We start from the raw sequence: 16,022 nt of genomic DNA on the forward strand, positions 1-16,022 counted from the left end.
CTGAATTGATGCAAATGTGCTAAGAAATGATCATGATGATGAATAGGCAACTGTGTGATGATATTGTGAATTACTGATTATATATGTAGAATGGAAAAAAAATGCATTTTGAGAAACCTAAGTTACAGTTTTATATAATTAGCAAAGGCCAATAAACTGCCCTATGGTATATTTCAAAAAAAAAAAAAAAAGATGCTACTCAGCAATAAAAAAGAACAAACAATTGCTACACACAGAAATCTGGATGAATCTCCAGAGAATTATGCTGAGTGGGGAAAAAAAGAGTCCCAAAAGGTAATATACTATATGATTCCATTTATATCACATTCTTGAAATGACAAAATTTTAGAAACAGAAAACAGATTAATGGTTGCCAGGGATTAAAGGGGTAGGGGGCAGGAGGGAAGTAGATGTGGCTATTAAAACTCAACATGAGGGATTATCCCTGAGATGGTGGATATGTTCAATATATTATTGATTGACTGCATCAATGTCAATATTGGTTGTGAAACTGTACCATTGATCTGCAAGATGTCACCACTAAGTATCCCTCAGTGCATGAAGAGTACACAGGATTTCTGTAATATTTCTTACAACTACATGAGAATTAACAATTATTTCAAAGTGGTTTCATTGAAGATAGATAGATGATAGATAGATGTAATAAGTAAATTCATGTTCAGCGTTAGAATTATCCAAGTTCAGGATTTTTAAGTGAAGTAAAATGAGATTTTTTAAATCCTTTGATTTCTAGGTGCCAATTACAAATGGATTCACCTTAGTCCCACCCTTCTTCTTAATACTATAGTTCAGAAGTATTGTCTTATTTAGAAGAATTACAAACTTATTGTTTACTAATACTGCTGTATAATCTCCCAACTGATGTATAGTTTTCTTTTAGATGATTGAGAAGTGCTCCTTTCATCAGAAGCTGTACCAGTTTGAAAGGATGTATGTACCCTAAAAAGCCATGTTTTAAACCTAATCCCATTTTGTAAAGGCAGCTGCTTCTTCTAATCTCTATTCAGTACTGTATGTTTGAAACTTTAATTAGATCATCTCCCTGGAGATGTGACTCAATCAAGAGTGGTTATTAAGCTGAATTAGGTGGAGACGTGTCTCCACGCATTCTAGGTGGGTCTTGATTACTTTACTGGAATCCTATAAAAGAGGAAACATTTTGGAGAACAGAGAGATTCCGAGAGAGCAGAGAATGGCATAGCCACCAGAAGCAGAGAGTCTACCAGCCAGCGACCTTTGGGAACGAAGATGGAAAACATCTCCTAGGGAGTTTCAAAAAACAAGAAGCCAGGGGCTATGGTGGCTCAGCAGGCAAGAATGCTCACCTGCTATGCCACAGGACCTAGGTTTGATTCCTGGTGCCTGCCCATGTAAAAAAAAAAAAGCTTTAGTGACTAGAACAGAGCTCTTAGAATTCATACATTATTCAAGCCCTTGAAAAGTATTGTATTTTTTTCTAATTTTTCAAGCAGAAGAACAAAACAAGTATGTTAGTTTCTTTTTCATCACTATTTTTCTTTTTGGACTAATTACTGTGTTTTGGATTGTCGGATGCTTTTACTTCACCCATCACTCAAACTCCCTTTGTCTTAATAAAAGCAACTGACAGTCTAAATAGAAAAAATTACTAGCCTTTCTTCATAAGAGATGCTCATTCAACAAATATTTGAATGTGTGCTATGTGCCAAGTACTGCTCTGCAGATTGTGACAACAAAGAAAAGCAAGACACACAAATAACCCTGCCCTCATGAAATGTTTATGCTCTAGTAGGGAGATAAAAACAGATAATTAGAATATCTAGTATGTCAGATGGAGTTAATGCGATGGGAAGAAATAAAGACAGAGAAAGGGACTAGAGAATGCAGGTGGTTGGATGATTATTAAATTGCACAATTAGGGAATGTCTGGTCATATTTTTAGTGGTGAACAGTCATACAGCAGCATGTAAATCTAAATCCAAAGAGGATTGTAATTCACAATAAAATACTATGATTAAAAAACAGGAATTTGCAAACTTTTTCTCTCCTATGACACTGATGACATTTACATGCCATGTACTCCTTTGGGTGCACCAATGAAATTCCTTGTATGCCATGCTCAATTCCTGGTCTCTGGCTGTGATTAAAATTCATTCTCTCTGAAAACAATCAACTAAAATATCAATGAGTGAGAATGGATGTTATCGTGATGGCCTTAAAACTGAATGTGTGTTTCAAATACATCATTTTTAAAGGTCAGTACTTAATTGTTTGTAATATGCAACTGATTTCAACAATGGCTGTGTGTTGAGCCATTGAGAATAATAGAAATTTTATGGGTATAGTAATATCTTATAGCTCACATACTTTTTCACAGACATTTCTGGGGAATAGGCAATTATAACATTAATCTTACAAATAAAGAAGCTGAGACATAGACAACAATTACTAAGTCAATAATTTTAGAATAGCTTTAGATCGGCATCTAGATGAATATCTCAATGGAAGCTGAAATTTTAGCAGTAAAGTAAGTGAATACGAAGTGGACTGGATGACTGCATTTTGCTGCCTGAGTGGGCAAATTTTCCTTGCTTCAAAGTTAAATAAATCCATTGTTATTCTACTGCTATTCAGTATTACTACTCACTTATTCAAAAGCATTTCAAATGAGAAAATATCAAGCAAATAATTGCATCTAGTCAAGCAAAGCCCAAGATAAAAAGTCCTCAGCACAGGAATTCTTTTTAATTCAAAAAACATTTACAAAATGTCCATTGTGGATCAAGCATTGTGCTATGTACTGCAGGCCAGAAAGAAAAATTAAGATATTTTTTTTTCACTGATTTAAAATAGACTTAGTTTTTACTGATTAAATACAGTTTTAATGCCAGAGACGCAGGTTGGATTCCCAGTGCCTGCCCATGCAAAAAAAAAAAGACAAAAACAAAAACCAAACAGTTCTAAAAATTTAAGCAAAAACTTAACAATCAAAAGAAAAGTTCTATTGTGCTAACTCTGAAAACTCATATATATAGATCTATTGTGACCACCTAATTAGACCTTAGCTTAGAAATTTTCAAAAGAAAATACATGAGAAAATGAATCATGATGCCGAGTTGGTCATTTCCATGTTATGGGATTCTTGAGGAGATGAGTGAAGGATGGAGTAGGAGTTTAAAAGTGGAAAATTCCCCAGTTCTATCCTCTGGGGCAAGCCAGCCATCCTCAAACATTCTCCTTTGACCAAGAAATCATCCTGTCAGTGATTCCATCCACCCTAACATCACAAAATAAATGCTTTCCACTTTTGCTGAACAAGTGAAAGAAGGAGCCCAGCAGCCCAGTGGAGGGTTATTCCTGATCCAGTAACCCAAGTTCAAAATCTGCCTTGGTTCTACCTCCCAGGGTCTCCTGAAATGATTGCTGGTCCTGCACAGACCATAGTGGGAGCTAGGTATTCAGGCTTGTGGCCCTCCGTGTACTACTTCTTCACTGAGCTCCAGAAAGCTCCCCTTTTAGTTCCATCTCATTCCTTACAGATTGTGAGGTCTGAAGCAGGAATTAGAGTTTGAGAATAGAGCTTCTGCAGATAATTTAATTGTTTGGCAGAGATGTAGCCATGGTTAAATGGATAGTTTTTTTCCTCTCATTTTTCTTTAATTGAAAAATCTTCACGCATGTACATTCTATACATGGTATTCAATCAATGGCCCACAATATCATCAGATAGTTGTGTATTTGTCACCATGATCATTTTTTTAGAACATCTGCATCCTACCCCAGAAAAATAAATAAAAACAAAAAAGGAAAAACTCATAAATACCGTACAACTTATCCCTCCCTCTCATTGACCACTAGTATTTCCATCTGCCCAATTTATTTTACCCTTTGCCCCCTCTATTTTTTATTTATTTATTTATCCATATTTTTTACTCAACTGTCCATACCCTGGATATAAGGAGCATCAGACACAAGGTTTTCACAATCACACAGTCCCATTGTAAAAGCTGCATAGTTAATACAATCATGGATAACAATTGAGTCTACCAGAATGCAATTCAACAGTTTCAGGAACTACCCTGTAGCCACTCCAATATAATATAACCTAAAAAGGAATAACTATATAATGCATAAGAATAGCCTTCAGGATAACTATAGAATCTGTTTGAAATTCATCAGTCACTAAAACTTTATTTTGACTCATTTCTCTCTTCCATCTTTTGGTCAACAAGAGTTTCTCAATTCCTTGATGCTGGGTCCCTGCTCATCCAAGGATTTTTGTCCCACATTGCCAGCGAGATTTACACTCCTGGGAATCATGTCTCGCATAGGAGGGAGAACAGTGAGTTCACCTGCATAGTAGGCTTAGAGAGAGAGGCCACATCTGAGCAGCAAAAGAGCTTCTCCAGGGGTGACTCTTAGGCCTAATTTTAAGTAGGCTCAGTTTATCCTTTGTAGGAATAAGTTTCATAGGGGTGAACCCCAAGATCAAGGACTCAGTTTGTTGATTTGATTGTCCCCATTGATATTCAGAAATTCTCCAATTGGGGAAGTTGAATACTTCCTCCTTTCTCCGCATTCCCCCAAGGGGACTTTGCAAATACTTTATTCACTGCCCAAATCACTCTGAGATTTATCAAGGCTCACACTAACCTGGATAAACCAACAAATTTCATGCCCTATTCAAGATTCCATCTTTTTATGGTGTTCAACTAAACTGACCACACAAGTTAAATTTGGAAATGCATTTCCTAAAATATAAATTTTGCACCCAATAAACATCTCTCCCTTTAATCTCACACAGAAGTTGAAGTTTTAAAATATGGATGATGTTGTCCCTTACCCTGTATTCTGATATACCTTAGTCCTATTCAGTGCAGCTAAATGGATGGGTTTTATGGAATGAAAAAAACAAATAGAAGAAAGTTTGAACCTCACTCCCATGACCTTTGGACATTGGGGGCTCAAATTTGTGAGTGAAATGGCTTCTAAATATAGAAAATATAGGCATTGTTGTAGGTTTAAAAACTGTAATTAGGATTCTCAGCTTCTCTCCAGGGCTGAAGAAACTTTGGGCAATGACCTCAGATCTCTAATGAACAGGCATTTTGAACGAAACTCAGCCCCTCAAACCATTTTCAAATGGTTTAATTCAGTTTAATGATGTTTTCATGCACACCCACACCATGGTAGAAAACTCACTAATGGGGTACCTCAGTTAATATTGTGATAAGTTCATAACCTGGGCTACAAGGGAGATGTTGAAGCCATTCATGGTCCTGACAACCACCTCAATGCCTGCCTTCAAGAAGCATTAAATGAACTTCCTTAACACTTTGACTCAGCTTAGGGCTGAGGTCCCAGAACACCATTCTGATTCTATTTTCACAGCCACCCACCCCCACTTCCAAAAAGAATTGACTACTTACCCAGTGCTCTTCAAGTCAACAAGAGATAACAGTTAAGGGTACATGAGGTTTTGCAATTGCTGAACATATACTTTTATCTGCATTCTAATTCTCAGATTCATGTTCCAAAGTGCTAGCTTGAAACCGTTGTATACTCCAGAAAAGCTCTGCTCTTTAATCTTTATTCAGTATTGCTAGGTGGGATCTTTTCTATTGTTTCCATGGAGATGTGGTCCACCCAATTGTGGGTTGTAACTTTCGATTAGATGGTTTCCATCGAGATGTGTCTCCACCCATTCAAGGTGGGGTTGTTTCCTGGATCCCTTTAAGAGGGAGCCCTTTTGGAAAAAGCTTTAGAGCCTACAGAGCCAACATAGCCAGAGAGCTTTGAGGGCACAGAAGGAAAATGTCCCTGAGAAAACCTTAGCAGATGTTGCCATGTGCCTTCCCAGCTCACAGAGGTGTTCTGGACCCGTCATCCTTTCTTGAATAAAGGTATTTTTTCCTGGATGCCTTAGTTCGGACATTTTCACAGCCTTAGAACTGTAAATTGCAACTTAATAAATTCCCCATTTTAAAAGCCATTCCATTTCTGGCAGATTGCATTCCAGCAGCTTTAACAAACTAAAACATCCAGAGATAGCACAAACAAGCTATCTGCCAAGGTTGTTGTGGCTGTTGAGGACTCCCTGAAGAAAGCATAATTCTGTACTTATTTGGGTTCTCTGGTGGCAAACAGGTTCAGTAACGCAAAATGTTCTTAAATCTTCAGAGTTTGGAATAATGCTAAGTAAATGATACTAATTACTAAGTCTTAATCACCATTTGTTTTATTTCTAAATCAATGTATTTTCATCTTGTATGCATATTTAATGGCAAGCATACTTATTCAACTAAAGTGTAGTCTTATAAGACTTATTATTCCATATAACAGGTCTTCAAATATTTATCTCCAGAACATGTGATTTCCTTTTAGGTGTATTGAGCTAAGTGAAATTTGTCAAATAAATCTTCTTTTTAAAAATTGCAAAAAAAAAAGCCTCATAAAAGATTGCTAGTTTCTGTCAAGTAGAAACAATAAAGAAAAAGCACAACTTCTGTCTATTATCATAATTTCATAAAATGAATGACACGGTACTACCAAAATGGAGGACATGATCTCAGGATTTACAATTTTAATTAAAAATCTACTATATTGTCCTTGTTCATATTTCTCCATAAATGTGTGAAGGGCCAGCTGCAATCTGCATACCTGCATTTGGAAACCACTACAGTGAACTTTACAATTCTGTTCCTCCATCAAAATTTACCCACCCTAGTGTCATACCCCAGAGTCCAGGCCTTTTTTCTAAAGTTACAGCTTACTTGCCTATAACAAATGCTGATGACTTAATGTATTAATCATTTCAAGAACATATTTACCTTCTAATAGAGAGGCTTGATGTATATAATTGATAGTACTGGTAGGAATTTCAGATTGTTGGCAAATCTGAGGGTAAACAGATTAGTTACAGCTGGCCTTTTCAACATTCTGAGTGACTACCTGCTCTATACCTGCATACAACTAACCCTGTACAGAAACTTCTTTAGGTTTAGAATATTTAGAGATGCCACAGATAGGCTGGGCCTTAGAATTGTTTCATCAGCAGCACCTATGCCACACTTAACTTAAGTGTCACTGTAAACAAAATCACGGTCAGAAGATTTTCCTGACCATGCTTCAATTCATGCCATTTCTCTTGACTATAGCCTGTTGTATCAAGCTGAGTCACATCTTATCCTTAGTAGATGTTTCATCTGTCATGACCCTAATATTAAAATAACTTTTTTAGTACATTAGTTCTAAGGAGTAATACAAAAGAGGCACGCTGCAGACTGCTGGTGACCCTGGGTAGTAAACAACGGGCTTTCTGAGGACAATGGCAGCTATACCAGAGCAAAGACTGGATTTCACTTAGATGTCACAGGATGAGTGCCCAGTATCGCATATAGTTGACCTTAGTGAGATAGCGGGCTTGGAGAGCAGAAGACCTCTGGTCAGAAACTTATCATCAGTGGAAAATAGTTAATCTCTTTAAACTTCAGTTTTCTAGAAATGGATTTAAGAACAGTACCTACAATACAGACTTGTTACGAAGACTAAACAAGTTAACCCTTGTGAAACTTTTAGCACAGTGCCTGCTATCCATGGTAAGCGTTAGTTAATATTAGCTTTTGTTATTATTATGTGCACTGTGACAGGATATGCCCACTCTGCTGCCAGCTTTGTTAGTCTCTTACACTAAATATATTTGCTGCTTTAGACAGAACATACTTTGAAATCACAAATATGCAAACTCAGGTCCACTATAAGCAAATGTAAATATCTTGGAGTTCCCCTTTTTCGTAGGTTTCACAGAAATATTCCAGCCTTTACTTAACTTTATTTTACTTCCTCAAATCTTCTTTCACTTCTCTTTTGTTGCTAATGTCAGCCCTGTCTCACTCAGATTGTTTCTAAGAGAGAATGTTTTCTGTTGTTTTTTACTTTAGTTTGGGGTATTGTGATTGATAGCACATTCTTTAACCATGAGCAAACATTACTTTGGTTGTCTAGTGAGTTGAACATTTCAATTCACATTGTTTTAAGAGAGCAGTGGTTAAAGAGTTTGTCTTGAGGTTGTCAGATTTCATAATTACAGCCAATTTTCAATTGTTCACATAAGTAAAAAGGCTATCAATTCATATAGCATAAAACTACCAATTCTAAAATTGTAGTTAACCATCGAGTGTAGTTGAGCCAAGCATCTAAATATATTTGGTGGCAATGCCAAGTGGGTTGAAGGAATTTAGCCCCCTATAATCTCCTATTCTTTTGATATGGATGCTTGACATTTCTCAGTCTTATGTAAAGTACTAAGAAATTACTGCTTTAATGAGATGTGACCCTTGTGTCCCTGTAAGAAATTACAGAGCTGGCTGTCATAGGGCTGGGTCTATCTTAGGCAGTGTGTTAACTGTATGGCCAAATCACAAAACATGATTACTCCCCAATGCATACAACCCATAGAGTGAAAACTCTACTTCTGACCAACTTAATCTCCCTAAAGCTAGTTTCAATACATAAATAGTTGGAAAAATGACAGCCAGAAGGAACCTATTTCAATAGTGAAACACTGAGATTATTAGACATGTTTACTTCACATACTCCCTTCTAGATTTCACCACTAATCTTAACCCTTGGGGTCCTTAGAACTATCTATTTTCATTCTTTCAAAACTTGGAGAACGCTATTATACCCTTCGTGGCATTGCACTAAGAACTGTGTAAGCCGGGCTAAATTAACTCATCTCTTTAAGCTCAATGTTGTTGCTGTTGTTGTTTTGTTCTAGAAAAGAAGGAACTTGAATGGGGTGACCTATAACAGACCCTTTAACTTAATATTATTCAATTCTATGAAAATCTCTTCTGATGCAAGTCATAAAGAATGTTTTATTAATTATACCCTACACTATACAATATTCTTTCCACACATAATATCATTTGTTTAATCTTCATATATTTATATAAGGTAATTATTATGATTATTTATAAGTGAGGAAACAAAGACTTAAAGAAATTGGTTAAACCGTATTTTGAGTTTCTGATGCTAAACTCAAGAGGATTGACCTCAATCTTATATTTTGTTGAGAAATTGACTTTAAAAATCCCTGGACTTAGTGGTCTAACTGTACATTGTGTTTAACAGCAAAACCAAGTTGACCTTCAGTTCAGCAGACATGACAAGTTCTCTGGTCATTGCCACAAGATATTAAAAGACACAGAAGGTCATTTTTTTAAAACCGGGGCTAGGCTCACCCAAGTAGGGTAGAGGTTTGCAGAAATAAACAACAGAATTATAAGCATGGGAACCTCTCACTATCACCTTATAAAAACTAAGGGCATTAGTATATAAAGATAATCATTCCTCCAGCATTAAGTTACCAGGGCTTGTAGTATACCAGACATTGAATTAGTCACTTTTACTTCAAATTTCTCATTTATTTCTCATGAGAGCTCTGCAGGATATAACAGTGCATGTAGTATTATTATTCTTACCTCATATATGAAGAATTGATGTTCATAGTGAATTAATGACTTGCCAGCCGGTAAGTGGCAGATCAGGATTGTAACCAAGGTATTTGGGCTCCAAGCTCCAAACTCTATACCGGAATTTCCTAGTGTATTTCAGTCCACACTTTCCCACAAAAAGTTTTTCCAAAGAAGGATACCGCAATGAACTATGTCTGATTCTGCACACTGTGAGATGCCGTGGAGGTTCATGTTGCTTAACGCATTTAAAATTGTCTTAAGCCTGACACCTTTTAAGCCAATTAATACCAATTAATGTCCTCAGCAATTGAATCCTGCAGAACTATTCGACATACTGCAAAATGCCAAGCTACATTAGAAAGTAATTCATATAGAAAGGGATTGTGATCATAAATTATCTTTTCCCACATGTTAAACAAAATACTGTTTTTTTCCCACAAGCTCATTAGTGAAACTCATGAAATTATAAGCAAGGTGGTTATAAAGATTCAACAAATTCCCAGTCTGACCTGAAAGAACAGAATGTTGTGAACTTACATTCACAAAAACATTCAATAAGAATACCAAGAAAGAATATAAAGTATTGCCTATTCTTATATATTTTACATTATGAAGGAGTTCATTTATATATGAAGGTAACATTTACCCCTTCTCTAAATTCCTGCTAGTTGACATGTTTTTCATCTTTATTCTAATATGAATGAAAGAAAATATAAACTTTTGAGATAATATGGAGAATTTTGTGACTGCTTCAAGTCATTAGTGATGCCAGGAGTGTTTTAAAACTAGGGTTGGAAATCACTGAACAAGGTAATTAAATTGGGTTTCATTATGAAGATTAATTATTAAATTCAGCTGTTCGATCCATTGCTTTTTTTTATGATATGTCTGCCAGTTGACACTGGTTCTATGGCAGTTTTTAAACAAAAAGAGTAAATTTTAATTGGCAATCATGAGTCAACAATAATCTTAGAAATTTTTTGGTCAAGTTCATTGTTTAGGAAGTAAAATATAACTTTGAGATGCCTACTCCTACAGAATGGCAAAAGCTGAGGATTTAGTATTTTATTCAAAGTAATCAGGAAATGAAAGGGAGAAACACAAAATAATTAATTGCCATAAAATGCATGCACATATCTCTAGCTGTTCATCATTCATATATGCTGTCCAAGTTACCTGTTGCTATATTACAAACTATACCAAAATTTAGTGGATTAAAAGATCAAGCATTTTATTATATCCTGCAATTTTCTGTGTCAATAACTTGGGAAGGATTTATCTAGGCAATTCTCCTAATCAATCTGCTGGTAACTGAGCTGCCCTTGAGGGTTCAGATGGCTTCGTCTCCATGCTTGGCACCTTGCTGGGATGGCTGGGAGGCTAGTCTCAGCTGGACCCCTCTCCCTGTTCATGTAGTCTCAGAGCCTCTCCACATGTCCTCTCCAGCAACATAGTCGGACTTCTCACAAGGCGGCTCAGAGCTCTAAGAGCAGATGTTACAAAAGATAGGAAGATAACTGCTGGTCCTTGAAGGCCTGGACATGCAAACTGGTACAGGATCACATCTACTTTATTCTACTAATTAAAGCAATCACAGAACTTACCTAAATTCAAAGGTAGGGGACATACAGCCAAACTCTCAAAGGAAGTATCAAATAATTTATAGCCATCTTTAATATACCACATAGGCCAAAACTCTCTGGCAGGAAAGTCTGTGCCATGAAGGAAAAGAATGCAAAAACTCCTCTAAATTCTTGAATAGGTTAGCTAGCCTTTTGATATATGAATGCTTTTATTCATAAAGTCAAAGTGACACTACGGAAATGTGTAAATATTACATATCCATATAAAGTTGCTTTACAAAGAGAACTATAAATGTTGATGACATTGGTTCTGACTCTTCATTTTAACATTTATCTTATGCCTCTTACAAGAGCTTTTGAGCACTTTCATCATACCACCTCCATTTTGTGACTGACTGACCACGATAGATAATGTTTGAGAAAGAGCTGAAAAATAAGCACTGTTATAACAAACCAGCCACAATGATCATTGTGGCTTCTCTTCACATCATGACTTTTCTTAGTAGCTGATAGAGTTGTGCCATTTCACTGAGGCAGAGCTTTGCGTTTATTTTCAGGGTATATCTCTGTTCTTATGAAAAAAGATTTAAGTTCAAATAAAGGGTTTCAGTAGAAGAATTTCTAAGGAAGTCCTGTGAGACCCTGTCAGCCTTCTTCCTTTGTCCTGTGCTAGATCCTAAGTGTCTAGCCCCAGCCCCTCTTAATTCACTACCTTTGCTTAAAATTTAGCACCTGGCCTTCTAAAATTGTTTACATTTATTCTTTTTTTGAAATTTATTTATTTATTAATTTAAAAAATTAAGAACAAACAAAAACATTAACATATCATTCTGTTCTACCTATACAATCAGTAATTCTGAATGTCATCACATAGTTGCATATTCATCATTTCTTAGAACATTTACATCAATTCAGAAAAAGAAATAAAAAGACAACAGAAAAAGAAATAAAACAATAACAGACAAAAAAAAAAGATTATACATACCATACCCCTTACCCCTCGCTTTCATTTATCACTAGCATTTCAAACTAAATTTATTTTAACATTTGTTCCCCCTATTATTTATTTTTATTCCATATGTTTTACTCATCTGTTGATATGGTAGCTAAAAGGAGTATCACAATCACACAATCACATTGTGAAAGCTATATCATTATACAATCATCATCAAGAAACATGGCTACTGGAACACAGCTCTACATTTTCAGGCAGTTCCCTCCAGCCTCTCCACTACATCTTGGATAACAAGGTGGTATCTACTTAATGTGTAGCAATAACCTCCATGATAGCCTCTCGACTCTGTTTGGAATCTCTCAGCCATTGAATCTCTGTCTCATTTCACTCTTCCCCCTTTTGGTCGAGAAGGTTTTCTCAATCCCTTGATGCTGGGTCTCAGCTCATTCTAGAGTTTTTCTCAGTCCCTTGATGCTGAGCCTCAGCTCATTCCAGGATTTCTGTCCCACGTTGCCAAGAAGGTCCACACCCCTGGGAGTCATGTCCCACATAGACAGGGGGAGGGTGGTGAGTTTACTTGTTGTGTTGGGTGGAGAGAGAGGCCACATCTGAGCAACAAAAGAGGCTTTCTTGGGGGGAACTCTTAGGCCTAAATTTTAAGTAGATTTGACCTATCCTTTGTGGGGTTAAGTTTCATATGAACAAACCCCAAGACTGGGGGCTCAGCCTGTAGCTTTGGTTGTCCACACTGCTTGTGAGAATATCAAGAATTCAACTTGGGGAATTGAATTTCTCCCCATTCTCACCATTCCCGGAAGGGGACTTTGCAAATACTTTTCCACTCACTGACCAAATCACTCTGGAATTCGTTGGGGCATCACTCTGGACAAACCAGCAAAATTTCATGTCCTACCCAAGATTCCAAGTACTTATGGTGTTCAATCAAGCTATCTACATAAGTTATGTTAGGAAATGCAACTAGTCAAAATATAAAATTTGTACCAAATACTTTCGCTTTAGTCACATAAAGTGAAATTTTAAAATATTAATTACATCTATTTTCAGCACCATGCAGTAGTGACATTCCTTTGTTCTTCCTAATGCACAAACATTTTTAAAATTTGTACATTTAGTCACCATTATTATACACTCTAGGCATTCCTAGCTTATACCATCTCAATCTTTATCATCTATCTTTCTTTCTGATTTTATTTATACCCCCAGCCCTCCTCTCTCTATCATTTTTATATGCAGCTTCATTCAGTGTTTTAACATAATTGTATTACAGTTAGGTACTATTGTGCTGTCCATTTCTGAGTCTTTATATTCAGTCCTCTTGTGCAATCTGTATTCCTTCAGCTCCAGTTACCCAATATCTTACCTTATTTCTATCTCCTGATGGTCTCTGATACCAACTAAATAGTCCAAGTTTATTCACTAATGTCAGTTCATATCAGTGAGACTATACAGTATTTGTCGTTTTGTTTTGGCTAATCTCACTCAGTATAATGTTCTCAAGGTCCATCCATGTTGTTACATACTTCATAACTTTATTCTGTCTTAAATGCTGCATAATATTCCATCGTATGTATATACTACAATCTGTTTAGCCACTCGTCTGTTGATGAACATTTTGGCTGTTTCCATCTCTTTGCAATTGTAAATAATGCTGCTATAAACATTGGTGTGCAAATGTCCGTTTGTGTTTTGCCCTTATGTCCTTTGAGTAGATACCTAGCAATGGTATTGCCGGGTCATATGGCAATTCTATATTCAGCTTTTTGAGGAACCGCCAAACTGCCTTCCACAGCGGTTGCACCATTTGACATTCCCACCAACAATGAATAAGAGTGCCTCTTTCTCCACATCCTCTCCAGCACTTGTCATTTTCTGTTTTGTTGATAATGGCCATTCTGGTGGGTGTAAGATGAAATCTCATTGTGGCTTTGATTTGCATTTCTCTAATGGCCAGGAAAGTTGAGCATCTCTTCATGTGCCTTTTGGCCATTTGTATTTCCACATCTGAGAAGTGTCTGTTCAAGTCTTTTTCCCATTTTGTAATTGGATTGGCTGTCTTTTCGTTGTTGAGTTGAACAATCTCTTTATAAATTCTGGATACGAGATCTTTATCTGATATGTCATTTCCAAATATTGTGTAGGCTGTCTTTCTACTTTCTTGATGAAGTTCTTCGATGCACTAAAGTGTTTAATTTTGAGAAGTTCCCATTTCTTTCTTTCTTTCTTTGGTGCTCTTGCTTTGGGTGTAAGGTCTATAAAACCACCTCCAAGTATAAGATTTATAAGATATTTCCTTACATTTTCCTCTTTTTTATGGTCTTAGATGTAATGTTTAGATCTTTGATCCATTTTGAGTGAACTTTTGTATAGAGTGTGAAATATGGGTCCTCTTTCATTCTTTTGCATATGGACATCCAGTTCTCTAGTCACCATTTATTGAAGAGACTGTTCTGTCCCAGGTGAGTTGGCTTGACTGCCTCATCAAAGATCAATTGTCCATAGCTGAGAGGGTGTATATCTGAACACTCTATTCGATTCCATTGGTCAATGTATCTATCTTTAAGCCAGTACCATGCTATTTTGACCACTGTAGCTTCATAATATGCCTTAAAGTCAGACAGCATGAGACCTCCGGCTTCATTTTTTTTTTACCTCAGGATACTTTCAGCAATTTGGGGCACCCTGCCCTTCCAGATAAATTTGCTTATTGGTTTTTCTATTTCCGAAAAGTAAGTTGTTGGGATTTTGATTGGTATTGCATTGAATCTGTAAAGCAATTTAGGTAGAATTGACTTCTTAACTATATTTAGTCTTCCAATCCATGAACACGGTATGCCCTTCCGTCTATTTAGGTCTTCTGTGATTTCTTTTAACAGTTTCTTATAGTTTTCTTTGTATAGGACTTTTGTCTCTTTAGTTTAATTTATTCCTAAATATTTTATTCTTTTAGTTGCAATTGTAGATGGAATTCGTTTCTTGATTTCCCCCTCAGATTGTTCACTACTAGTGTACAGAAACACTACAGATTTTTGAGTAATTGATCTTGTAACCTGCCACTTTGCTATACTCATTTATTAACTCTAGTAGTTTTGCTGCGGATTTTTCAGGGTTTTCAACATATAGTATCATATTATCTGCAAACAGTGAGAGTTTTACTTCTTCCTTTCCAATTTTGATGCCTTGTATTTCTTTTTCTTGTCTAATTGCTCTGCCTAAAACTTCGAACCCAATGTTGAATAACAGTGGTGATAGTGTATATCCTTGTCTTGTTCCTGATCTGAGGGGGGAAGTTTTCAGTTTTTCCCCATTAAGGATGATATTAGCTATGGGTTTTTCAAATATTCCCTTTATCATTTTAAGGAAGTTCCCCTCTATTCCGATCCCTTGAAATGTTTTCAACAGGGAAGTGTGCTGAATTTTGTCAAATGCCTTCAATGCATCAATCGAGATGATCATGTGATTTTTCTGCTTTGATTTGTTGATATGGTGTATTACACTAATTGATTTTCTTATGTTGAACCATCCTTGCATACCTGGGATGAATCCTACTTGGTTATGATGTATAATTCTTTTAATGTGTTGCTGGATTCGACTTGCTAGAATTTTGTTGAGGATTTTTGCATCTATATTCATTAGAGAGATTGGTCTGTAGTTTTCTTTTTTTGTAATGTCTTTGCCTGGCTTTGGTATGAGGGTGATGTTGGCTTCGTAGAATGAATTAAGTAGCTTTCCCTTCTCTTCAATTTTTTTTGAAGAGTTTGAGCAGGATTGGTACTAACTCTTTCTGGAAAGTTTGGTAGAATTCACAAGTGAAACCATCTGGTCATGGACTTTTCTTTTTGGGAAGCTTCTTAATGACTGATTCAATTTCTTTACTTGTGATTGGTTTGTTGAGGTTGTCTGCTTCTTCTCGAGTCAAAGTTGGTTGTTCATGCCTTTCTAGGAAGTTGTCCATTTCATCTACATTGTTGTATTTATTAGTATAAA

This window comes from Tamandua tetradactyla, chromosome 24 (genome assembly GCF_023851605.1).
Source record: "Tamandua tetradactyla isolate mTamTet1 chromosome 24, mTamTet1.pri, whole genome shotgun sequence".
NCBI classification, from domain to species: domain Eukaryota; kingdom Metazoa; phylum Chordata; class Mammalia; order Pilosa; family Myrmecophagidae; genus Tamandua; species Tamandua tetradactyla.